Source organism: Mytilus trossulus, chromosome 1, assembly GCF_036588685.1.
Source record: "Mytilus trossulus isolate FHL-02 chromosome 1, PNRI_Mtr1.1.1.hap1, whole genome shotgun sequence".
In the NCBI taxonomy this organism is placed as follows: Eukaryota; Metazoa; Mollusca; class Bivalvia; order Mytilida; family Mytilidae; genus Mytilus; species Mytilus trossulus.
Genome location: NC_086373.1, coordinates 72,902,871 through 72,928,975, shown reverse-complemented (window position 1 = coordinate 72,928,975; position 26,105 = coordinate 72,902,871). Strand labels below are relative to the sequence as shown.

The window sequence follows — 26,105 nt, the reverse complement described above, 5'->3', positions numbered from 1 at the left end:
TTATATCTATGTGTAGGGTTCTATTGATAAGGCTTTCAAACACCAACTTAAATTACCGGTTAACCGGGTAATCGGCCGAACAATTGGCCGAGTAACCGGTTAGGCAAAAGTGAACGATTTGACAACACTACTTTTTTGTAAACGCTTTCTGATATTGGGCTGATTTTTGGTATGCGAGCTCGAGTTACCCATGATGATCAAGAATAAGTTTTGTTCAATTCGGCTATTTTTTGCTTTAATTTCGGGCTTAGGACTTTGATAAATTTTTGAAAATCTCACTTATACCGACTTTTTTTCTGAATGCTTTCAGATATTGGGCTGATTCTTGGTATGTAAGTTAACCACATATAAACCCATCTACCTTCAAATTAGTTCAATTACTATCTGTAAGAAGTATAAATTAATTAAATAATCTGGGTAAATATCTGTACGAGGCAGAGAAAATTCGTAACACTTGATTTTTGTTTTGTACCTTTATTACCAATGTAAATTGTATGCCAAACACTGCTGTATATGTTTTTGTAAACTGTATAATTAAGGTCTTTCCTTTTCTATAAGGAAAGACCTTACTGTATTTCTTCTGATTATTAGGTCTTTCCACTTTTCTGTGGAAAGACCTATTGTTTTTCTTCTGATTATTTTTTTTTTTCTTCCGCCTAATTTTGTTCTTGCGATAAACATTTGTTTCCCAATATGTCGCTTAGATATTTGGTATATGATATTGAACAGTTTATGCGCTTTTGAAATTTACCCTGCGTAAACGAATACTTTTCTTTGTAGGAGTTATCTCCCCAAACACTGTTTTCCTTGTTATCGCAACTCCTTCGCAACCGTAAAATATTATGACAAATTTATTTTACAAAATTGCTCGTTATATCCTTCGCATGATTTGTCCTATTTTGACCGAAGCGATATGAACGCTCCATATGAGAGTTATTTCCCCTTATGCATTTGTTATAAGTGATATGCATTTCTATCTTGTAAACCATTAGTGCTAGAGACCTAGGATCTTTTGATTTGAGGTCCTTGGTCCCAAAAAATGAAAATAAGGTCTAGGTCAAAGGTCAAGGTCAAATTCAAAATTTTGATTTTGGCTTATTTTCACTCTTTTTCATTAACTTTATAAGATTTCGACAAATTATTTTTACTAAATTGTTAGTTGCGACATGTCGTAACGTAAAAATTTTGATTGGAAGGATGCGTAGACAATAAATGGGAGTTTTTGCCCCTTTTTTATTTAGAATTATGCGTAAAGGGATATTACTCATGAACCATACATAATACAGACCTAGGGTCTTTTGATATGGAATCCTTGGTTTATGACCTTAAAATTGAGGTCAAGGTCATAGGTTAATTGGACGTTCTAGATTTTGACCTTTGCTTGAAATTCATATTTATTCATCATTAAGCCATAGGAACTGACATTTTCAACTCAATTTTAATATTTTCATATCAAAATAGATACTTATTGGCGGATAGACCATCAATTGTTCTTTGAACAATTGGTTTTTATTTTTTTATTTTTTTTTTTCTTCCGCCTTATTTTGTTCTTGCGATAAACATTTGTTTCGCAATATGTCGCTTAGATATTTGGTATATGATATCGAACAGTTTATGCGCTTTTCAAATTTACCCTGCGTAAATGTATACTTTTCTTTGTAGGAGTTATCTCCCCAAATACTGTTTTCCTTGTTATCGCAACTCCTTCGCAACCGTAAAATATTATGACAAATTTATTTTACAAAATTGCTCGTTATATCCTTCGCATGATTTGTCCTATTTTGACCGAAGTGATATGAACGCTCCATATGAGAGTTATTTCCCCTTATGCATTTGATATAAGTGATATGCATTTCTATCTTGTGAACCATAAGTGCTAGAGACCAAGGATCTTTTGATTTGAGGTCCTTGGTCCAAAAAAAAAAAAAAATAGGTCAAGGTCATAGGTCAAGGTCATATTTTAATTTCTGAATTTGGCTTATTTCCACTAATTTACAGAAACCGTATAAGATATCGACAAATTATTTTTTCTAAATTGTTAGTTGCGACATGTCCTAACACGTAAATTTTGATTGCAAGGGTACGTTGAACGTAAAAGTGAGTTTTCTCCCCTCTTGTAATTAAAAATACGCGTATGGTGATATAACTGATTAACCAAATATAATTAAGACCTTTGGTCTTTTGATTTTAGGTCCTTGGTTTATGACCTTGAAATTGATCTCAAGGTCATAGATTAATTTGACGTTCTAGTTTTTGACCTTTGCTTTCAGCTCATATGTATACATGATATAGCCATGAGATTTTTGGCGAAAGGTATCAAACCATTTAACCTTGAAAAAAATAACCGGAAGTGACCTTGTATAAACCGGAAGTAGCTATTTTTTGTACTTTATTAATAAAAAAGTATATAGAACCAGATCTTTTTGGAATCACTGTCAATTAAATATTCAAATATTATCGGAAGTAACATTTTCAAACCGGAAGTAACAAATTATCTCCCTTATTTAAAAAAAAATGTATAGAAACCATATATTTCTGGAATCAGCGTACAATAATCTATCAGTTGACGATTGAAATGACATTTTAAACTTAATTTTACAACTTTCATATTAAAATACATTGTTTTCAGTGGAAAGACCTTCAATTGTTCTCTGAACAATTGGTTTTTAATTATTAAGGTCTTTCCTTTTACAAAAGGGAAAGACCTTACTGTATTTCTTCTGTTTATTATTCTTTTTCCGCCAAACTTTGACGAAGTTAGCAGCCTAAACCGTAAGACGTGTCGCTTTCATGTTCTCACTTTGTATCGGTGTCATGAATACCTATCTGGAACTCACCCTGTTAGTCGAAATATTTTGTCGGTTCGGAATAATCCCTCCGAAACCAAAAAACCTTGTTATCGTTCCAACACCGTAACCGTAATAGATAGAAAAAAAATGAAGGGTGAAATTTGTTCAGGACCAGACCCTGGTTCTTCGTTACATTTGATTCGAAAAGATTCAACGACTCATTGGTAGGGTTATGCCCCTATGAAAATTAACCGGTGTCGGTGGACCACCAAAACTCAGAAACCGTAAGTCGTAGACACCTAGGATCTTCACCAATCATCATCAATTTATGTATCTTTGAAAAAAAACTCAAGGTCAAATTTGTATGTTGACCTTGACCTTTGACCTAACACCTTGTTATGGGATAATCTCAAGAACCATTATACTAACAGAAGTTTTAAATAGTGGAAAATGTTTGGATCATTATGGCGCAACTTTGTTACATTTTGACCAAAGAGATTTGACCTTTCTATAAGGGGCATAACCCCTGTTTTAGGTTTCTGAAAACACAAAATCAGCTTTTACTATTTAACCAAAGGTCCTAGACCCTTGGGGTCTTCAGAAATGGCGTTGGGGAGTAATGACCTTGACAAAGGTCAAAAGGTCAAAGGTCAAGGTCATGTCCAAGATAGCGAATTTAGTGTTTTTAACCTTATATAAAGGATTTTTAGTGTGTTTTCGAGCTTTTTAAGGTTGACCTTGACCTTTTCAATACATTCTACGTCTGTTGGAACATGTATTTTACATTACAAAAGGAAAGACCTCTCAATTGTTCAAGAACAATTGACAGTTTAATTATTATTATTATTATTATTATTATTCTTCCGCCAAACTTTGACGAAGTTAGCCTCCGTAACCGTAAGACGTGTCGCTCTCATGTTCACACTTTGTATTGGTGTCATGAATACCTCTCTGGAACTCACCCTGTTAGTCGAAATATTTTGTCGGTTCGGAGTTATCCCTCCGAAACCCAAAAACCTTGTTATCGTTCCAACACCGTAACCGTAATAGGTAGAAAAAAAACAAAGGGTGAAATTTGTTCAGGACCAGACACCGGTTCTTCGTTACATTTGGATCGAAAAGATTCAACGACTCATTAGTAGGGTTATGCCCCTATGAAAATTAACCGGTGTCGGTTGACCACCAAAACTCAGAAACCGTAAGTCGTAGACACCTAGGATCTTCACCATTCATCATCAATTCATGTATCTTTGAAAAATACCTCAAGGTCAAATGTGTATGTTGACCTTGACCATTGACCTAACACCTTGTTATGGAACAATCTCAGAAACTATTATACTTACAGAAGTTTTAAATAGTGGAAAATGTTTGGGTCATTACGGCGCAACTTTGTTACATTTTTACCGAAGAGATTTGACCTTTTTTTAAGGGGCATAACCCCTTTTTTAGGTTTCTGGTAAGACAAAATCAGGTTTAACTATATAACCAAAGGTCCTAGACCCATGGGGTCTTCAGCAATGACATTTGGGACTAATGACCTTGACAAAGGTCAAAAGGTCAAAGGTCAAGGTCATGTCCCAGATAGCGAATTTAGTGTTTTAAACCTTATTTAAAAGATTTTTAGTGTGTTTTAAAGCTTTTTTAAGGTTGACCTTGACCTTTGACCTTTCACTTTTTATTGGATATCTCAAAAACTATTATACTTACAGAAATAGTAAATAGTGCAAAATGTTCAGGACATTGGGGACTATTGACCTTGATAAAGGTCAACAGGTCAAAGGTCAAGGTCATGTCCCAAATAGCGGATTATGTGTTTTTGACCTTATTGAAAGGGTTTTTAGTGTGTTTTAAAGCTTTTCAATACATTCTACGTCTATTGGAACATGTATTTTACATTTCAAAAGGAAAGACCTCTCAATTGTTCAAGAACAATTGACAGTTTAATTATTATTCTTTTTGTTCCGCCAAACTTTGACGAAATTAGCAGCCTTAACCGTAAGACGTGTCGCTTTCATGTTCACACTTTGTATTGGTGTCATGAATATCTATCTGGAACTCACCCTGTTAGTCGAAAAATTTTGTCGGTTCGGAGTTATCCCTCCGAAACCAAAAAACCTTGTTATCGTTCCAACACCGTAACCGTAAAAGGTAGAGAAAAAACAAAGGGTGAAATTTGTTCAGGACCAGACCCCGGTTCTTCGTTACATTTGGATCGAAAAGATTCAACGACTCATTGGTAGGGTTATGCCCCTATGAAAATTAACCGGTGTCGGTTGACCACCAAAACTCAGAAACCGTAAGTCGTAGACACCTAGGATCTTCACCATTCATCATCAATTCATGTAACTTTGAAAAATACCTCAAGGTCAAATTTGTATGTTGACCTTGACCTTTGACCTATCACCATGTTATGGGATAATCTCAGAAACCATAATACTTACAGAAGTTTTGAATAGTGGAAAATGTTTGGGTCATTACGGCGCAACTTTGTTACATTTTGACCGAAGAGATTTGACCTTTTTTTAAGGGGCATTATACCTGTTTTAGGTTTTTGGAAAGACAAAATCAGCTTTTACTATATAACCAAAGGTCCTAGACCCATGGGCTCTTCGGCAATGACATTGGGGATTAATGACCTTGACAAAGGTCAAAAGGTCAAAGGTCAAGGTCATATCCAAAATAGCGAATTTAGTGTTTTTAACCTTATTTAAAGGATTTTCAGTGTGTTTTAAAGCTTTTCAATACATTCTACGTCTATTGGGACATGTATTTTACATTAAAAAAGGAAAGACCTCTCAATTGTTCAAGAACAATTGACAGTTTAATTTGTGTATGTATTTAATCCTATGAGCTGTGTAATTGCTTACGGAATAAAGAATTATTATCAATGTGGAAGTATGAATGAATACTTTATTGGAAGAAGCATATATATGCTATAGCAACGAAAAACATATTTACAACATGACAAATGATAAACAGCAGAGAACAATACATATAAATCATTACAAGAAAGCAAATGACATTAAGTAACAATATGTGATCTGATTGACCACGCAGATTTTATGTAGTTACACAATTTTTTAATATGTAAATGTCACCCCAAGCCTACATGCAAGAATGTAATTAGCGATGAAAACTTACTATGGCATAAATATTCTTTTTTACGTAGTATTTGAATTATAAAAAATAATACATTGTTTTTTAGAAAAAGTTTTTGTATTATTGAAACTTTTATTGTGTGATTTACAAAAAAAATACCTGTATGGTCCAAATACTCCTATGGTCCAGCCCGTTAATAACCAAACGAGTATTATACTCATATGGTCCGACCATACGCGTACGGTCGGACCATACGCGTATGGTCGGACCATATGAGTATACGCATATGGTCATGACCATACGCGTATGGTCCAAAGACTCATATGGTCCAGAACATGTCCACATGTGTCCATAACGCCACATTGAAATTGCTGATTTTTCAACTTTTTTGAGACGGGGCCAATTGTGTCGCTTTTGACACATCTAGTTTTTAAAATTTGTTAGGCTTCAGAAATAATAGTTTTATGGGAATGTTGCATTGTAAGCGCTCTTTTATACGCATGTACAAAAAAATTACAGATATTTATGAAGCATAAATCAAAGATTGATATGAGCAATGTCTAGGACTAGTTCGAAAATATAAGTGAATGAACCTCTCTGAATTTGTACCACAACTTCGGTTTCCATACCAAACAAGAAAGGTTGTGATTGACTTTTGTGATAAAGGTTCCATGTTGGAATTAGGGCAAAAAAGAGAGAGTGGAAACACGTTTTTTTCTGGTATCCGGACAATAACTTGTGTATACTGAGTGTATTGACTATAATTTTATGAAAAAGTAGTTACAAATATGCATACCACATTGGATTGACTCTGTTGGTTATTGCTTAAACCGTTTAATTAGGAGTTAGGAGAAAAAAGGTGGGTTTTATTAATGGTTTCCTTAAAATTGCTGAATTTATTAGTATATTGATATCTTTAACTTTAACCTAAATTTATAAAGTTACTTTACTAGAATGCATTCTCGAACCTACAACTGGGATATAAGTGGATTGTTTGTCACGTGATCAGATAGGTACAATAGTAGATAAGGTGCACACAGATATATACAGATTATGTGACGTCATTGGAAATATATTGGTAGATCTATAAGGTCGATATATATATAAGTGCCTTCATAATCAACCTTACTATGTTAGAGTAGATCGATTCGTGACTTCCTCGGTTATAACGTCCTCCCCGCTGTATTTCTAAGTTAACTTCTATGACAACACTGCCTTGCATTGCGCATATACTAGTATACGGAGTATACATTTTATTCAGATTTGTTTTTCTATTCTTAAGGATTTTTTTGGAGGGGGGAGAGGAGGAGGGGCAAAAATGGCTCTTTCTTTTTTAAACGTTTTACCTATGAATTTCATATAAGATAAGGAATCGGGCCATTAATTATTAGCTTCAGTAGACATCTGCAGTGGAGTTAACTTCAAACCTTTCACCAAAACTGTCAGAAGCTATCAGGAGAACTGTTCTAGGATATTATTTAGAACTGTCATCCTGACACCTTTTAGACAGTTCTATATCTAGCTAGAACAATTCGAACATATAATCACTGATTTAGATAGTTCTACCTAGAACTGCTCTTGACAGTTCTATCCTAGAACAGTTTTAAATAGTTCTACGACTAGAACAGTTCTACGATTAGAACTGATTTGGCTAGATTTGATTTAGTCAGTTCTGTCCATAGAACAATTTTAAGAACTCTTTGTCTTAAATATAAATAAGTCTAAAGAACAATATATTTAATTTAGACTGGTTTATATATGAATATATATATATATATATAGGTTTGAACGTTTCTTTTAAATTTAGACTTGTATATGATATCTCAACTGATCTGTAACAATTCCATCTTCATACCTTGTATATCATGTGCTGTATTACGACGCTAGATTAAAACTGACGAAGAAAAGTAACACCCGGTCAGCGATCACGATATTTCAATAGCATGAGTTCGAATCCCGGCGAGGAACTGAAGAACAAAATTTGCGAAAGCAAATTAACAGATCTAACATTGTTGGGCTGATGTTTAGACGAATTATATATATATGCCCATAACTGCAGTGAGAGCAGTTATAACTGATCTATACTATCCTGACAGGTTTGTACAGTTCTACGGCTAGAAAACTTTAAAACAGTTCTGTTTATAGTTCTACAGTAAGAACTGATTTAGTCACTTCTGCCGACATTTCCACGGTTAGAACTGATTTGGTCAGGTCTGCTAACAGTCGTACGATCAGAACTGTTTTAGACAGTTCTATCCTGAGACTGATCGTCCTGAATATGCATGAAATATTTGCCACTGGACGTTAAGCAACCAACAACCAATCAATCAATCCTAAGACTGATCCAGACAATTCTACCTAGAACTGATTTGGTCAGTTCTATCTAGAACTGTCCTAGGACAGATTATTTTTACAGTTCCATCGGGAGATTAGAAGTGATCTTCACTGTATGATTCCAAAAGAAGATCCTGAATTTATTGCAATTGTTTCTTTGGTTTTTTTTTCAAATCAGGTCGTCATAATGCACATTTTTTTAAATGTTCATCGTTTTTTAACTGATAGGAAATAAAGGAAAGAGGAAGGCACATGTAACCTGCCCAAAACGTAAGATTGTGTTTACGATAAAAACAAATAGATAAAATGAATAATACATCCAATTTGAGGTCCTTATTGCGGTCTGCTTTTAAGTCTTTTCCTTTTCTTTAAATAAACAAATAAAATACAGAATTAGGAAAAAAAGTATATAATTCAAATATTGAACATGTTCAAGTTCAATATTACTACAGTCATTTTTAATATGAATTATCTTAATTTACCTGTCACAGTGTTTCTGAAAAACTAATTCGCGCCAATGTAATCACAAAATGCGCACAGATAAAATGCGCCCGCGTAACTTCCTTTTACGGAAAAGCGAATTATGTTGTACAAACGGGTAACATTATTTGCAAAAGAGTCAGTAGCAAACTACGACAACTTGAAGTTGGAAAAAAGAAAAAATCCTGTTTACTTCGTGAATATTTTGAAATTTGCGCTAAAACAACTCTTACTTTTTATTATTGGGCCCTTTTATACTAGTATGCGGCACTTTTTTTAAGGATTTTCCATCCATCCGTAAAACAGTGTTGAATATAAAAAAAAGAAGAAAAGGATTTTTTTTTATAAAATGTTATCTTATATTTACGCTTTTCAAATGTAATGGGAGATAACTTATTTTAAAAATAAATATTTTCCTCAGATATCATTGTTGACAAAAAGAGTTACATCCCATATAAATATTATTTAAAAAAAGTAATACGATCTTTCCTTTAAGAAATATCTGACAAAGTGCACTGTATAGAAGTTCATTTCGTATATATATGATTATAATAAATATTATCAAGTGGAAGAAGAATGTCAAAATGCAAAATATATTTAGTCTATAATAAGGGGGATAATAAAGACTTCTTGTTTCTAAAAATATCTTCTATTTGTGTTTATGTACTGCGATACATACATGTTGTTTAAACTATTCATTACTTAATGAAACGATAAAAACAAACGATGAAATTTAGCCATTATTTATAGAGCTCTTGTTTTTTGTTGTGTTTTGTATTTTCTGTTATTGAGAAAGATAAAAAGATAACCAGAATGTCCATGGAAATCTGACGAAGACAGTCATATACTTTATTGACAATCTCTAAAGATTTGGAGATTTTCAAGATTTGAATAATTATTTACGTATTACAAGTTGTTAATATTGTTGCAACGAAAGTTTTTCTTGTTTTTCTTTTTGGACAATTATAATAAGCCCGATCGTAAAGTTGTCTTTTTTTCTTTCTAATTTGTACACATGTATTCATCTGACAGTATTGAAGCCTTAATTTGTTGACGAAGAAATAATCATTGATATAAAACAACATACATAAACACGTTACGAAAACTGGCATTAAATTTCAAATTTACCGAAGGAAAGTTAATTAGTTTAAACTTGTTATTTAATCCAAATTAAATTTTAGTAAAATTGTTTTATATTAGTAGTTTGTTAAAAAATAAACGTATGTTTAAACGACAAATTTAACGGCGATAAACTAGATTTAAATCTCTTAAATAACAAATTTAAACTGGTATTATTTTTCAAATAAATAACAAATTTAATAACCCGTAAATCGAAATTAAACTTAAGAAAATAAGAAATTTAACAAAATTATGAAACTTTAATAAACTACTAAAATAATTCTTCATAAATCAGACATTAAATTCAAAACTAGAAATTTAATATATGAATAAATTTTTTAAACGTATCATTTCATGCAGTGATTACGTATCATTAACATGATTTAATCAAAAGACAAACGGATGAAATTAAATGAAATATAGGCCATGCTTTCCCAAAAAGGTTCCGTCCTCACTACAACTTTGGATCATGTGCATGAGGGTCTGTTGAGCCGTACCCAGTACTCCATTTCAGATCCGTAGGCTGGATTCTGCCAGGATTTTTGGCCAAGTCGCCTTTAGATACCTTTAAAGGGTTTTGTCACTGCTGAATTAGAAATATAAAAATGTACACTCAATAAATAAGAATGAATCAATGCATGCAATTCCCTTTTCTCAAACACCTATTTTGAACAAACAAATAAAATGTGATGTGAAGGTTTAGCATTACGACATGCACTTTAATATGTGACATAAGTATTTTACCTACCATTTTTCTTGGAAGATACGGAAGATCGTCAGAAAATTTCAATGACTTTCGGTTTTGGAACTCATTTTCTATTGTACCAGTATTAGGTTCAGTTGAAACAGATATATGGAAATCAGTCAATATTTAGTCTAGATACTTTTTTTAATCAATATGAAACAAAGGTCTGAATTCGTTCTTGTTAACCCGACAATGAATTGAAGATTGTATTGGCATCAAGATAAAAAAATATATTTCGGTATTCTTAAACTGTAACAAGTATCTATCATAGGTCGCTGTTATCAAATTATTTTTGGTCAAGTGCGTGTTTGCTATTTTGTGTTTTTGCTGACTGGGACGATGGTTCGAGGAGAAATGTCGCGTAACATCAGTAGTATGACATAACCATATAACGTTTTTGTAGCATATGTATATTTTTCTATTTCATGATAAATCAAAATATATTTTTGTAAATAATTACCTTTCACAAAATGCTTCTCTGCATATTAATGTCATAGGAAACGTGCTCCTATTCAGGACATTCAGCTGTTAAATCTTTGGTGAAGGATTCCTGAGTGCACTAAGGACTATACAATGCCACTCTTGAAGGACTAGAAGGAGTGCTGTAATATGTATTATTTTTACATATGATATTAAATGCATAAATTTCAAATTGTATCGGAAAATAATCATAAATAAACAAGATATTCAACATTATTTAGACACGTGTCCGTTTTTCTTTGATATGCCGAAAATCGATGAACCGTCTGACACGTGCCTGTTACATTTTGTTATTAAGATCATGCTGTTAAATATATTTATAAACCATTTATTTGTAAACATCGCATATCTGCTCGCTGTTTGAATATAATACTGATCGATTTTAAAATATTGAGAGACATCTGAGATTTTGTAATATGTTTGATAAACAAGTAATTGAAGATGAATATCATTTTATTTTTGTATGTGAAAAGAATAATGAACTTCAAAAGAAATTTATCAAACCATATTATTTGAGAAAACCTTCAAATTTTGAACTCATGCAACTACTATCTTTCATAATGTTAAGGAACTTAACAATTTAGGGAATTTTTCTGGCATTAGGAATGCTTAATGTGTTATGTTTAAAATACTCTGCTGTACTGTTATGGGTATACTTACTTATATGAATTTTTGACTAATTGTTTAAATGTTAATATATTTCACTGATGTAATTGAATATTTGTAATATTTATAATTCTATAAGCTGTATTGCTGACGAATAAAAGATTATAAATCTAAACCGGAAATAAATCTCAGCTTGATTTGACATCTTAGCTTTATCCGTTAATTAATCCCAGCTTCAACATGCGTGATTTATAACAACTTATTGTTTGGTGTGTAAATATTGACACCTCTTTTTAAAAGATTTGATGTTAAAAACAACAAATGTATATGAATGATCTTTATTCTCATAAACCAAATACATAGTTACAGAGAAGATATTACAATAATATATATTACATATATAAGATATAGCATGTGTGAAATACAAATTAATATGATATTTACACAAATAACAAATAAACACATAGTTGTATTAACCAGGAGGATAGACTTTGACAGAAATAGATTTAATAAATCTACAAAGTTTCTCAAGTTCCACAATATTTTGGGTTGAACATACTTGTTTGAATTTGATAACATTTATATTATTATTACAATAATGTGGTAAGTATTTGCATCTTTCATCTTTGAAATAATTACATGACATGATATAATGGTATTCATCACCAATGTCAGCTGAGGCGCAAAGGTGACACAATCTTTCAGATCTTGGTATGTTGCGCCACCTTCCCGTCTCAATGGGCAAACGGTTATTCCCACATCTAAATTTACATAAGGTTATTAATAAATTAAATGGTAGTACTGATAAATAGTGTTCAAATTTAAAAACATTTTTGTACAATCTATAACACAGCCCCTTGGGCGAATTGTTCATTTCTGTTGACCATTCTTGAATGAACTGATCTCTTAATCTTTGCTGAACACTCAATACAACCCAACGTTTCTCAAATAAGTTCTGACTTTGCCATATATTTGACATTCCACAGTCATCAAAAATTTTCTTTATATATAATATCCATTTACTATCATAACCATAGTTATTGAGATTTACATATAACAGCTTATATAATAAACATGATAGTTTGCTCTCTTTCCCTTCTTGTAAACGACACCAGAAACTAATCATACGTGACTTGACGGTAACTGAAATCGGGTATCTTCCCAATTCCCCATAGACCATAAAATTGGGGGTTGAATTTTTTAACCTCAATATATGTTTGCAAAAACGCAAATGAACTCTCTCAAGAATATCTAAATTTTCAAATCCCCATATCTCACACCCATACGTTAGTATAGGAACAATAGCCTTATCAAACATATCGAGTTGGCACTCGATCGACAAGTTATTTAATCTGGATTTTTTTATTACAGCATACATTGCTTTAATCGCCTGGTCACGTAGATATTTTCTGGTGGAAAGAAATGAGCCACTTCTAGAAAAAATAATACCAAGATATTTATAGCTACTGACTATCTCAATTTCATTTCCATCTATATTAAATAACAAATTTCTAGGTATTCTACCTTTTGAAAATATCATAATTTTCGTTTTATTTATATTTATTTTCAGTTTCCATTGTTTACAATATTCTGAAAATTTGTCCAACATACATTGTAAATCATGGTTAGATTCAGCAAGTAGTATTGTATCATCAGCATACAATAACAGAAAAAATTTAAAATATACAAAAAGTTCATTTTCAATGTCTTTTGTTACAGACTGAATTCCTTCAATATTAGAATTTTCTAAAAATTCTTGTAAATCATTTAGATACAAGGAGAAAAGTAAAGGGGAAAGGTTTTCCCCTTGTCTAACTCCTGTTTCACAGGCAAAGACATCAGAAACTTCTGAATTATGAACAATTCTAGATTTGACATCATCATACATATTTTTAATAATTCTTAGAAATTTTCCGTTCACATGGTTTAGTATCAGTTTGAAAAATAATGAGTTTCGATGAATAAAATCAAAAGCTTTTTCGAAGTCGACAAATACACAAAATAATTTCTTCTTTTTCACCCGTAATAATTCAAATAAAGTATATAATGAAAAAACATGATCCGTTGTGGAATAACCTTGCCGGAAACCTGCTTGGTTTTCATTTAAGATGTTATAATTTTCAACAAAATCCCCAAGTCTGTCGTTAAGAATTGACGTGAAAACTTTCCCTAGACATGACAAAAGTGTAATCGGCCTATAATTTTTTGCGTCTAATTTACTCCCCTTGTTTTTGAAAATAGGTATTACATTTCCAATAAGCCAAGCCTCAGGCAGGATTCCTGTATCAAATACAATATTAAATAAATGTACATAAATATCAACCATACAATCAAGAGAAGAAGCAATATATTCATTAATAACTTGGTCTTCACCCGGAGATTTATTATTTTTAGTTTTTTTTACAGCTTTCAAAATTTCATCCCGGGTTATTTGACAATTCAAATTGTCATTTACTGTATCAGAATTTACATCGTTTTCTATCAAAAACTCATTTTCGAACTTATTTTTGTTTAAGTCCTTGAAAAAATCAAATAAGTTTTGCAGTGAAATATTGCTTTTCTCTCTTTTTCTACCTCTATTAAACAATTTCCAAAATTCTTTTGGATTTTTTGTTTTTATTTCCTTCATCTTTTTACTCATTTCTGTATTATGATTCTTAATATTTACATCCATAACTTTTTTATAATATAATTCACTTTGTCTAAGTCGTTCTTTAAAAATATTCGACCCATAATGTTTGTATAACCTCTTAGATTTTCTAAATTCTCGTTGCGCTTTTTTACAATCTTTATTGTACCAGTCTTTACTAAACTGGTTCTTTGAGCACTTAAACATAGTTTTATTAAATGTCGAAGTTCCGAATGTTGCCTTGGCAGATTCGGTTAAAGTATCACAAATATCAGTAACAATGTTATTCATATCATATTTAGTAACATTATTTACATCATTTACATATGCAGACAATCTATTACATATATCATCAACTTTATTTCTATCTATATTGTTCTTATACTCATTACATTTTTCATTTTTCCATTTATTTACTCTTTCGTCACCACAACAAAATGTTTCTGTTAACAATTTGTCTTTTATTTCATTATTTGTATACAATTGAAGAGACAAAGGAGAGTGTACATCTGAAAATAGTTTACAAAAATTTAACACTTCAAGTTTACAAATGTTGTATAGAAAATGAGTAGAACTCAACGCATAGTCAATAACGCTAGAATTTCTACTAGTTGGACTACCTGTTTTGTTTTCTTCCAGTCTACCGTTAAGAATAAACATTCTGTTATTTTTACAAAAATCAATAAATTTTCTTCCATACCCATTTACTACAGTATCTATACTATTTCTCAGCCTTGGTATAACAAGTTCATCTAAAACATCAACATCACTTAATTCATTATAATCTGTGAAATTATTTTCAAAAGAACTATCTTTATCAATGTTATAAAAATCAGACAAATTTCCCGTGCGACTATTAAAATCGCCAAGCATAGTAATGTAGTTTGTTTTACTACAAAAATTTTGTAATTCAAATTCAATTTCAGTAAATGCATCTTCTGATGTATATGAAGTATTTATCGGTGGGATATATATAATTCCAAAAATAGCATCATTTGGTAAATCTAAAACTTTTTTGTCTATACTAAACCAAAGTACAAATTGGCAGTCTGACTGAATATATCTAATATACTTGTCTAAATATTTTTTAAAACCCAAAGCAATACCACCAGATTTGTGATTTGCTAGCTTCTTTCTGTTTTTATAATGAAAAATAAAATTATCACAATCTATTTCGTCTACATCATCTAGTTTCGTTTCTGTTAAACATACAATGTCATGGTTATCTAATAATGACTTAAATTCCGGATACAAAAGTTTCGTTTTAATACCACATACATTTAATGAAAGGATTTCAAAAGTTTTATTGTGAACATCAATATCTTTATTTACAGGTAATGAACAAGAGTGAAGGTCACTAGTTTGTTTACACTGGTCATTTCTAACGGTACTGTTTAATCCTCCACGGTATTCCTAGTTCTGTCCTTTTCGGGGTCCTCTACGGGGTTGTGGATTTTTCGGCTGGGTGAATTCTTTGGGTCGAGCACCTTGGTCTTTTGGTGGATGGCGTGAACGCGTCTGTCTTTCGTCTGTATCCATAACGTGTGTGTTGTTTTTCGGTAAAAACTCATTCCCGTCAATGAATAGTCGGTCTCTCTTAAAGAAAGCCTTTTTCTTTTGTCGGCGTGCTTCTTGAAAGTGGGGCCACAGAGCCTTCCTGCGCTCGTTTATTTCCTTTGGGAACTGTTCGTTTATGCCGTATTTCGTATCTTTAAGTTCACGAGCGGCTTTTCGTACTAGTTCTCTCTGTTTGTAATTCACAAATCTACACACTATAGGTTTAGTAATAAACTTAATTGACCCGTCAGGATGTTTTTCGGTGTACTCCTTTCCAAAACGATGAGCCCTATGAAACTCTGGTAAGGTTGACATTTTCAATTCAGTTGTCATAAAATTTTGAATGATTTTTTCAGTGTCATCTGACAGTTCATTTTTGTCGTGCATTGGGATACCTGTAAAGACTAAATTTTCCCGCATCGCCCTAGTTTGTAGATCTAGTTGTTTTTCGTTGAGGTCGTCGAAATCTTTTTGAAGTTTAGCAATAGTTTCGATTGCTTCTTCGTTTTCAGAGCGTATCGCAGTCAGGTTTTTTTTTACTTCTCGGACATCCTTTTTGTTATTTTCAAATTCTGAATTAATAAAGTTCAAACCTTTTTCAACCTCGTCGACTCGCTTATTGATACTCTCGACACTTTTGACCATACTGTTTACCGTTTTATCAAATTTATTTAGTTTTTCGGTTAATTTGTCAATATTTGATATTTTCTCACATATCATGTCTACTTTTTGGGTTAGCATATCAAGTTTCCCTCCGTTATCTACAAAAGTTGGATTCATAGTCGAGTGCATCATTGGCTGCATGTAAGTATTGTGAGGGGTACCAGGAAAAAAGCCTAGGGTTGATGATGTTGGTGAGGCTTGTAAGAAGTTTGGATTCTGTATGTTAGTGAATTGCTGATATTGTCTATTTTGTTCAACCATTGGAGATTCGCAAACAGGAGTACTTGGTATTGACATATTTGAGACAGATTTAATTTGATTGTCAGTAGATTTAAGACTCTTACTTTTGTTTTTGTTTACACTTTTGGTTACACTATTACTATCAGTGTGAGTACTGTTCGATTTCCGTTTATTTGGTTTCTCACCACTTGTGTTCTGTCCATTTGATTTCTGCCTTTTCCTTTTTGGTTTATCACTTTTCTTTGGATTCATAAAGACTGTCTATTAAATTTCCAACAGAATAAACTTAAAAGTTTTGTCAAAACCACACATAAACACATCATAATCCATTTTGAAATTCAAATTTTGAAGAGCGAAAAAATAGTCGACATTTTATTTCACACATGCGCATAATCATGTACTTGTTGATATGAAAAGTATGATCTTTTTAAAATTTTTAATTTCTATTTTCAAAATAAGATTTTCTAACTGAATGTCGTGTTTTCTTTTCAATCCTATTTTCAAAGGAAACCAACAACTTTTATACAAAAATACTGCCCCAACCCTCTTTCCACAAAAAAAAAAGAATTTGTTTGTCATTTTTTTTTTTTATATATAATCATTAATAAACCGCAATTGCATATTGTAAAAATTAAAGAGGTGATTGTTGGTTACTTAACGTCGTGTCATACATGCTTAGGACAATTATAATAAAGATTAATTGACAAAAGAATAAAGTGAAATGTTAGAAAAAATAACGATAGAGAACTATAGAAATGATGATCTGACATCTGTGATTTAAAATATTAAGTAGACCAATTTCAAAGAAACAAGACCATTTAAAAAAGTTAACGAAATTATTGTAATATAGCGTAATCAATTAAATTCTTATAATGAATAAAATATTACCAGAGACATATAATACAATTTGTATTATATGTCTCTGATATTACTATTACCCCCCCCCCTCTTCTGACTTCCAGGTTCTTGATACGCCCTTGTTGTTTTTTCGGTATATTTTTTATACGTGTTAATCGGTATTCTTTCTCATTTTCATGTTATAAGATAACTGTTCCAGACCGTATGAGGATTTGGACCGTACACGTACGGTCTGGACCGTATGCGTACTTTTTCAAAATACTCATACGGTCGGACCGTACGCGTACGGTCTGGCTAATTATAAGAAGTTGGTCAAGTTCATAAGATACAAATGCATATACCATGTATAACAGATCAACATAACTTAACTAAATTGTAATTGAAGTAAAAAATATATTTTAACTATCTTAAAAATTTACGCTAATTAATTCCGTTAATCTCGTGTATTTAGCATGCGATCTGTAATACATTAATTAAATCATGATCACTGAAATCGAAGATATAGGAAATAAACATAATGTGGGAGGATATTTTTAAAAATATTTTAGCAACTTTACAAAAATGCAAATGCAACGGAACATGCATGAACTGCAAACGTGTAAATAAAAAATAATAGTACGTTATACTTGTGGTAGCAAGTGTCACCTTGGGCGAGAGTACCAAAATAGGATTCAGATACAATTAAACAAATATTGGATTTCAATTACTCGTTAATTCATTTTATTTATCTTATTGAAGTAATATTAATTTGTAAAACGAAAAAGAAAGAATGTGATATGTATTTGTTTAGATTAAACCCATATGATCAAATGACACTATTGTTTGCTCGTACTGGACCATACGCGTATACTCATACGGTCCGACCGTTCGCGTATGGTCGGACCGTACGAGTATACGTATACGGTCCGGACCGTACGCGTACGGTCCAAATACTCATATGGTCTGGAACATGACCACTTAAACATTTACCGGCTTTCTTGTATATGTAGAATTGCTCTATACTATAGTGTACTACTTTCCAGACACCTCGAATGGGACGGCATAACAGTTACTATAATAAAGTGGTTACTCTATTTTGTAAAAAAGAAAGACTTCCTTAATTGGATTGGATGTTGAACAGAAAAAGAAGCATGCATATAAATATATTACATATCTAAAACTTGCAAAACGCAAAAAAATATACTTCCTTTAATATTCGAACGACCAAAAGACGAGATATATATATATATGTCACAGTATGGCCTTTAACGATGTACAAAACCAATACCATTTAGTAAGCTTTAAAGAAATGGCATTCTATGCGGCCCTTACTATGAAGGGCGTTTACACGGTGGGTATGGTTGTCCTGCGAGAGAACGTACTGTGCTGGTGATTCGGTCCTGACGGGTGCTGGTGATCAATGAAAAAATGTAAACAAAGACGAAAATGATGATTTTTGAGGTTTTCACTCATAAAAAATGGAAGAAAACAGTTGAGATTTTTCAATTTTGTTTCTTATGGGTTCATATATAAACCATTGAAAAGTTGACCCTCTAAACTGTTTCAGTAAGCGTAACACAAAAATGCTAATTTTCAGAAAATCTCGAACTGAAAAAATAAAACAAAAATGCTCATAGAGTCCGCTTTCTATACCGCAATCCACACGACAAAAGTATTTAGTAAAAAAACATTGCAATTTATTAAAATTTAGCATTTTCTCAATTTACCCATGTCCTGATACTGTGCTGGTGGGTCCTGTCATTGTGCTGGTGGGTCCTGATACGGTGCTGGTGATTTTGGATAAGAGGTTGGTCATATTTAAAACAAAAGTTACAAAATCAATAAAATTGGGCAGATAATTGTTGTCAATAGGATCTATGACTCCTATTTTAGCTCTTGTGCATCCATTTGGCTGTTTAATATGTGTTTTCAAATGATCGTAACTTGTATTATAACATAATTACATAAAAGGGCAACATCTTTCGTCCAATATCAGAGAACAATATATAGTATCTAAAATAAGAATAGTTTGATTAAGATATTAAATGCCCCTTACATTGATGCTTCAACAATGATCAAAGCCCATGCCGCATAGACATGTTTGTCAGCGCTCCGCATACCCCTTCCCACTTCCACCTAACCAAGCCTCCTCATTTCCTCCTTCATTGCCGGTTACAGTGGTGTACCAACACAAAAATGTATCACATTAAATAATAACACAAAGACACACATTATTGAACGACGAATGCTCGCAGGTACTGAAAGCTAGTTCAAAGCCGCATTTTCAACTAATAGATAAACCATGTTCTCATACACAAAAATCTCAATCGTGTCGATTTAAAAAAGTCTCAAAACTTAAGTTCACATTTTAATGTTTGATGAACCAGAACTTGAAAATGTGCAGTGAATCTTGTGCTCACAACAGTTATTGTCATAATTATGTTTACATAAGACTTATAAAGGAATTAAGAAGGTACCAAGAAATGTTTTACAGTTCAATTTAATGATCATGAATTGAAAGTGAATGGTCACTGTGAGGGTCGAAATCTTAAATTGCTTATAAATGTTGCTGCACCCAGTTTCGTTATCTGATCTGAATGTTATGAAATGTGCAAGGTAGATAGACATTTTGATTTTTTTTACTCGGAAAGTTTTGCCCTAATTGTTTGAACTTTTGGTATTAAAGCCGATTTCAAAGGGAATATCTTTGGTTATATTGCTTGATAAACAGAAAAGTCATTTAAACTACCCTTCTTTAAGAGTATACACTAGTCCGACAAATGACACATCTTTCTGTCTATACGACCAGGCTACTTCGAAAGGAGGATACGGTTTAGCTAACAAGCAAGCTAACCAAAGATATTATGTTTGCCTACATACTTAATGGAATCGGCTGTAACTAAAAACTCGAATACATTTTAACAGACAGTGGTCATGTTTGTTGATGCATATTGTTTTTCCTAGATTCACTCTTGAAAAATCATTTGGTAACATTTGGTCAAGTAATTTCAGAAAAGATCTTTTTGTAATTGCGGACGCCAAGACAATACATGAACCTCACACGACCCCTCGACAAAGGTGAGCTTATATATGATCTGATAGCGTTTCAGGTTGATAACCATTTGAAATTAAGCTAGTTTGTGTGTGTGTGTAGATTTGTATTGTTTTAAACTGTTATGACCTTTTAAAGTTAAATGTAGGTGTTAAATCTGAGAATTTCTTTTTTAAACTTATATACTTGTTTTAAACTCAATTGGTAGTATGAAGCTATTGATTGATTGATTGTTGGTTGCTTAACGTCCAGTGGCAAATATTTCAAGCATATTCAGGACAAGAACAAGTTCACAATAAATACAATAGGTGGGTCTTGTCATAAAAGAGGCCAATGGTCGTGGAATTTTGGACTGCCACTGAAAAATGAGGATGTTTTCAGTCAGTTTAATTGAAGTCTGGAGCTGGCATGTCATTTAACTGCTAGTAGTCTGTTGTTATTTATGTATTATTGTCATTTTGTTTATTTTCTTTGGTTACATCTTCTAACATCAGACTCGGACTTTTCTTGAACTGAATTTTAATGTGCGTATTGTTATGCGTTTACTTTTCTACATTGGTTAGAGGTATGGGGGAGGGTTGAGATCTCACAAACATGTTTAACCCCGCCGCATTTTTGCGCCTGTCCCAAGTCAGGAGCCTCTGGCCTTTGTTAGTCTTGTATTATTTTAATTTTAGTTTCTTGTGTACAATTTGGAAATTAGTATGGCGTTCATTATCACTGGACTAGTATATATTTGTTTATGGGCCAGCTGAAGGACGCCTCCGAGTGCGGGAATTTCTCGCTACATTGAAGACCTGTTGGTGACCTTCTGCTGTGATATTACCAAAATTAAAATAAAAGTGTATTTTAGTTAGGTATTTTTTCCATTTACTCATTTTCAATTATAACTAAGGCACATTTGATTTTTATTCTTAAAAATATTTAAATATAGTAAAGTAGGACACATTGTTCACTTCCTCACCCGTAATTCTTTATCAAAAATATTTATTTATTTTGGAATTTTGAAATGAAAAAGCTGAGAAATCTAAGTTTTGTTAGTGTTCTCTAGGTTATCTCGTCTTCGTTCTCTGACATATTCTAGTCTGCCCTTTCATAAAATAGTGATTTTTTTAGTGTTCTATCGAACTTTTGAAGAAAAAAAAACTGACAACCATTCAGACAAAAAAGTTATGCTGAAAACATCTTACAGATACAGCAAGTGATTCTTAACAGCTATAAGATACATTTTTCTTTTAAAATACAAACTTTTTCATCTTATGGGAAACTATTCCAAGCTTAAAACTTTCACTGTAACCTCGCTCTTGCTTATCCCCATCCCCCAAATAAAACCCAAACAAACAAACCCGCAATACTATTTTCATTCTTATAGTTAGCACTAAATTGTTCACACACACATGTGTTTTAAGCTGATAAAGACATATGATTCAAACGACCAGAAAGTCCTTTGTTCTATATTTTTGCTCTCCATTTTTATGCAAAACCTTTTACATTTTTATTTAATGGGTTATTGTTGAAGGTATTACGATGACGTATGGTTATTTTCTTATGGAAATTTGTTCATTGACAACAAACATACCACATCATCTACTTTATATAAGTATTGTATAAATTAAAACGTATTTTGGTGATCTTGCAAAATGATCGTAATCCCGAAAATCGTAAACACATTTTCTTATCTTAAAAGGGGGGCAAGAAGGGTTCCATTAACAGGCCAATAAATAAGATTAGAGTTAATTTTAAAAAAAAATTAAAAAAATAGGGGTATTTTTTCTTGCATAATAACAGTACACGGATTCACAACAATGTCAATTTCAAGAAACCAGGCAACAGTTAATTAGTAAATAACAGTACAGCATCAATGATCTTGAATATATGCCACTTTTAACTAAAATATAAAGGCACAGAACCAGGACATAGGAGCACAGAACCAGGACCGTTTTTCTTATCACCAGCACCGCGTCAGGACAATTCCGTTTAACGAATTTGCACGACTTTTGCGATATAATATTGTTGTAATATACTTTGCATGGTACTTATGACGCATCAGAGAAAAATTAAGCAACAAAACAGTCGTTTTATTGTTGTTCTGATACAATGTAAACAAACCCACCAGCACAGAATCAGGACCCACCAGCACCCGTCAGGACCAAATCACCAGCACAGTACGTTCTCTCGCAGGACAACCATACCCACCGTGGTTTAAAAATAAATTTAGTGGCAAAGAACGTATTTGAAGAAGAAAAAAACGTGTCCGCTTTCATACTCCAAATCTCTCATAAAAAGGAAAAAAGATCGTACCTAAACATAATTTCTTTCGAAAGATTACAGGTAAATGTTAAATTCGATTACACAGTGTCCGTATAATTTTGTTTGTTACCAGACTTTACCTGACATTATACAATCTTACATAATAATACCTATGTGATAATAGTATTAATGAGGATATTTGTCAATTGCAATATACAGTAATAAATAACAACCATGTCAAAACTTATTTTGTTAAAGAGTTAATGAAATGATTGTTACATAACATAATTAATCAAATCGTTAGAATGAATTATATATTAGACTTAATCGAAAATTAGAAAAAGTTCCCTTATAACTTAAATGAGGACCCAAAAAACTAGAAAGTAAAGCAGAAAGTCACAGGACAAAAAGTCACAATTCATTTTTTCTGATATTTTCTTTGAATAAAAAACGCCTATTTCTACAAAAATATTTTAGTATTTTTCTTGAACTATAGTAAATAAACCAACTTATTAACAAAATTTATCAAAAGCATATCAAACATGATGAAATGATATTTAAAAAAAAACAAAATGTCAAAGTGGCTTCAGTTGGCACTTAAATGGCTTCATGGTGCCCAGAAATCTTTCTTTTGCATTAATAAATTTAAATAAATTAAATAATTTTTCAAGTATAATGACACATTTTCTAAACTTTATTATGAATATATGTATTAAAAAGTAATCATTTCAAGATAATTCTCTTACATATTCAAACAATTGTCAACAGATTATTTGGACTTTTGTCCTGTGACTGTTAGGTGATTTTTTGTCCTGTGACTTTCTGTCCGTTTACCAAAAAATAGATAGGGCTCTCTGATCTGCTTTTGGGATTGTGATCTATTATAGATAAGAACTGTCACAAACGGCTCAAAAGGGTATAATCAATTCAAGTAAATGATAGCTAAAATACATATATGTATAGGAACATAGTCCCCTATGACTTTTTTCAAAGCGCTTTTAGGACTATAGGACATGATTTTTTTACTAAGGACATGTATGTGCCTTTAGCCTTTTTCAAACAATCGTATATTCGGAAAGTCATAGGAATCGTCTCATTAATCAAATCGACTCTTAGATGTAATTTCAATTTAACAAAGATGAAAACTTAATCGTTCTATTCTATAACATCAAATAAAGATGAAAAAGGGTTTCAGTCAAGAGTGAGACTTCTTCCTAAAAATGGGAACTCTATATACTTCATACAATGCTATTCTTAAATCTGTCCCGAAGTCAAACTATTATTTGTTTTAAATTTCTTACGAAAATGATCTTAAATTAAAATATATTTTTTTATTTTGATCAATTATAACTGTTAAAACAAAAACAACTTGAAGAACCAAAATATAAGTACCGTATTCTATCTTTGTTTTCTCGTTGACGATATTCCATTACCAATCTTCTTTTTGCTGGATGAAAGAAATACTGTCGCTCTGTCGAAGTTCAATTGCAAAACTACATATGACAGTACTTTTTTAACCAAAGCATTTTGATTAAACCAATCAAAATACCTACATTGAAAGACTTGTTCCCTGTCCTTTAAAGGATATTTGAGATACCCGGTACGGTATATTAGAGATAGAGGACCAGCCTATTGTATTTCTGCATGGTTTTGAATTCTAGATATCATGTGTTATTATATTATTTCTCACTGAACCTACATTTACTAGAAGTATTTTAAAATTATAAGCGAATTAAAACTGAAAAATACCGTATTCTGTCATAATAAATAAATTGAAGTGCAATCAGCAAAAGGTTCTGTTTGCAACATGTTTGTCGCGTTTATGTTACATTATTTATCAAATAGCACTAACGATATTTTTTCTATTATTTATTTATGCTTCATAGGTTTGAAGGCTGTACAGATATGATATACATGTATATACAAGTTTAAACAACGTTCGAACCTATGATATTGCTTTGGATTTTGTTTTACACATGTGCATGCAAAACAAATTTCTTGGTAGAGGTGTCTAAATACAGCACAAATAACGTTTTTAAAAGACCGAACAGTGAACAAGTATATTTTGACAAAACGCATTTGACTGACAGGTCGAACAAAGGATGTTAATCCTATGTTCAGTATTTTAGTACTTGATTCAATATAGTAACACTTTTTCGTAATTTTTTGTTGTAAAACTTGTACTTTATTATATCAAGATTTGTTTGCTTTTGTTTTTGTGAGGGCGAGAAAAAGTAAACTTGAAGAAGTTGAAAACCATACAGGTACATACACATGTCCGACTTTTTTTTAATATGTCGGAATTATATGCCATAATATAGAAAGCAAAAAATAACCAATTAATCAACTGCCATGGACATAGTTTTGTTTTGTAATTCCAAAATGTTTTTAATCAAAATATAAATAAAATAGATAATTTGCTTCGGTTTAAAACATATGCGGCATGGGCTTTGCTCATTGTTGGGCGCCGTACGGTGACCTATAGTTGTTAATTTCTGTGTCATGTTTGTCTCTTGTGGACAGTTGTCTCATTGGCAATCATACCACATCGTCTTTTTTTATATGTGTCTGTGTGTGGAACAAAAATACAGGAACCAAAACAATTTGGAAAGTGGAACTTCTTATTGTCCTTTTATTTAGCTGATCATCAAACGTCTTTAAATTTTGCTCATAGGAATCTTTACTCTACAATCATTTACGGTACCAACGAAACAAACACAGAAATAGGACAAGTAGCTCCTCATAACATATCATTTCCCTTGTGTAACTCTGTTAACTTATATAATAAATATTTGTTCAGATTTCTCATGCCTCATGCGTAGGCCTCAAAATATTTATGTACGATACATTGACCACTGTTATACTACTAGTTCCAATCTATATAGAATTCTTATAAATAGCAAACGGCGAAAATCCAATTTCAAACAAAAAGAAATATATATTAATATCAAATGGAATGAAGTTAGGTGATATCTAATCGCCATCGTGGCGGGTTGAGCATACGTTTACGACTTTTCCTTCCATAGACATGTAGGTTGAAAAATCACAAATGTTCATGTAAAATTGTAACCAATTAGATAATTGGTTATTTTGATACATTTCCATGTCTTCATATGAATTGGTAAAACAGTTAACAGTAATTAAGTAATTTTTATTATAGTGACATGTGTAATATATCAGTTCAGTAAAGTTCAAAATATATATTACATACACAATAAGTGTGGA

The 26,105-nt window shown here is 32.0% G+C and overlaps 1 protein-coding gene and 1 long non-coding RNA gene across 3 annotated transcripts in view; one reads left to right on the top strand and one right to left on the bottom strand.

Annotated features, from left to right (window-relative positions):
- The window catches only part of LOC134684397 (uncharacterized), a 425,720-nt gene that overhangs the window by 352,814 nt on the left and 46,801 nt on the right, over nt 1-26,105 (top strand). The window lies entirely within an intron of this gene.
- Nucleotides 10,185-24,509, bottom strand: LOC134684378 (uncharacterized). Its single transcript, XR_010101234.1, has 3 exons — nt 24,273-24,509; nt 11,027-11,168; nt 10,185-10,407 (listed from the first exon to the last, which is right to left on the bottom strand). It is a non-coding gene; the product is annotated as an uncharacterized LOC134684378 (long non-coding RNA).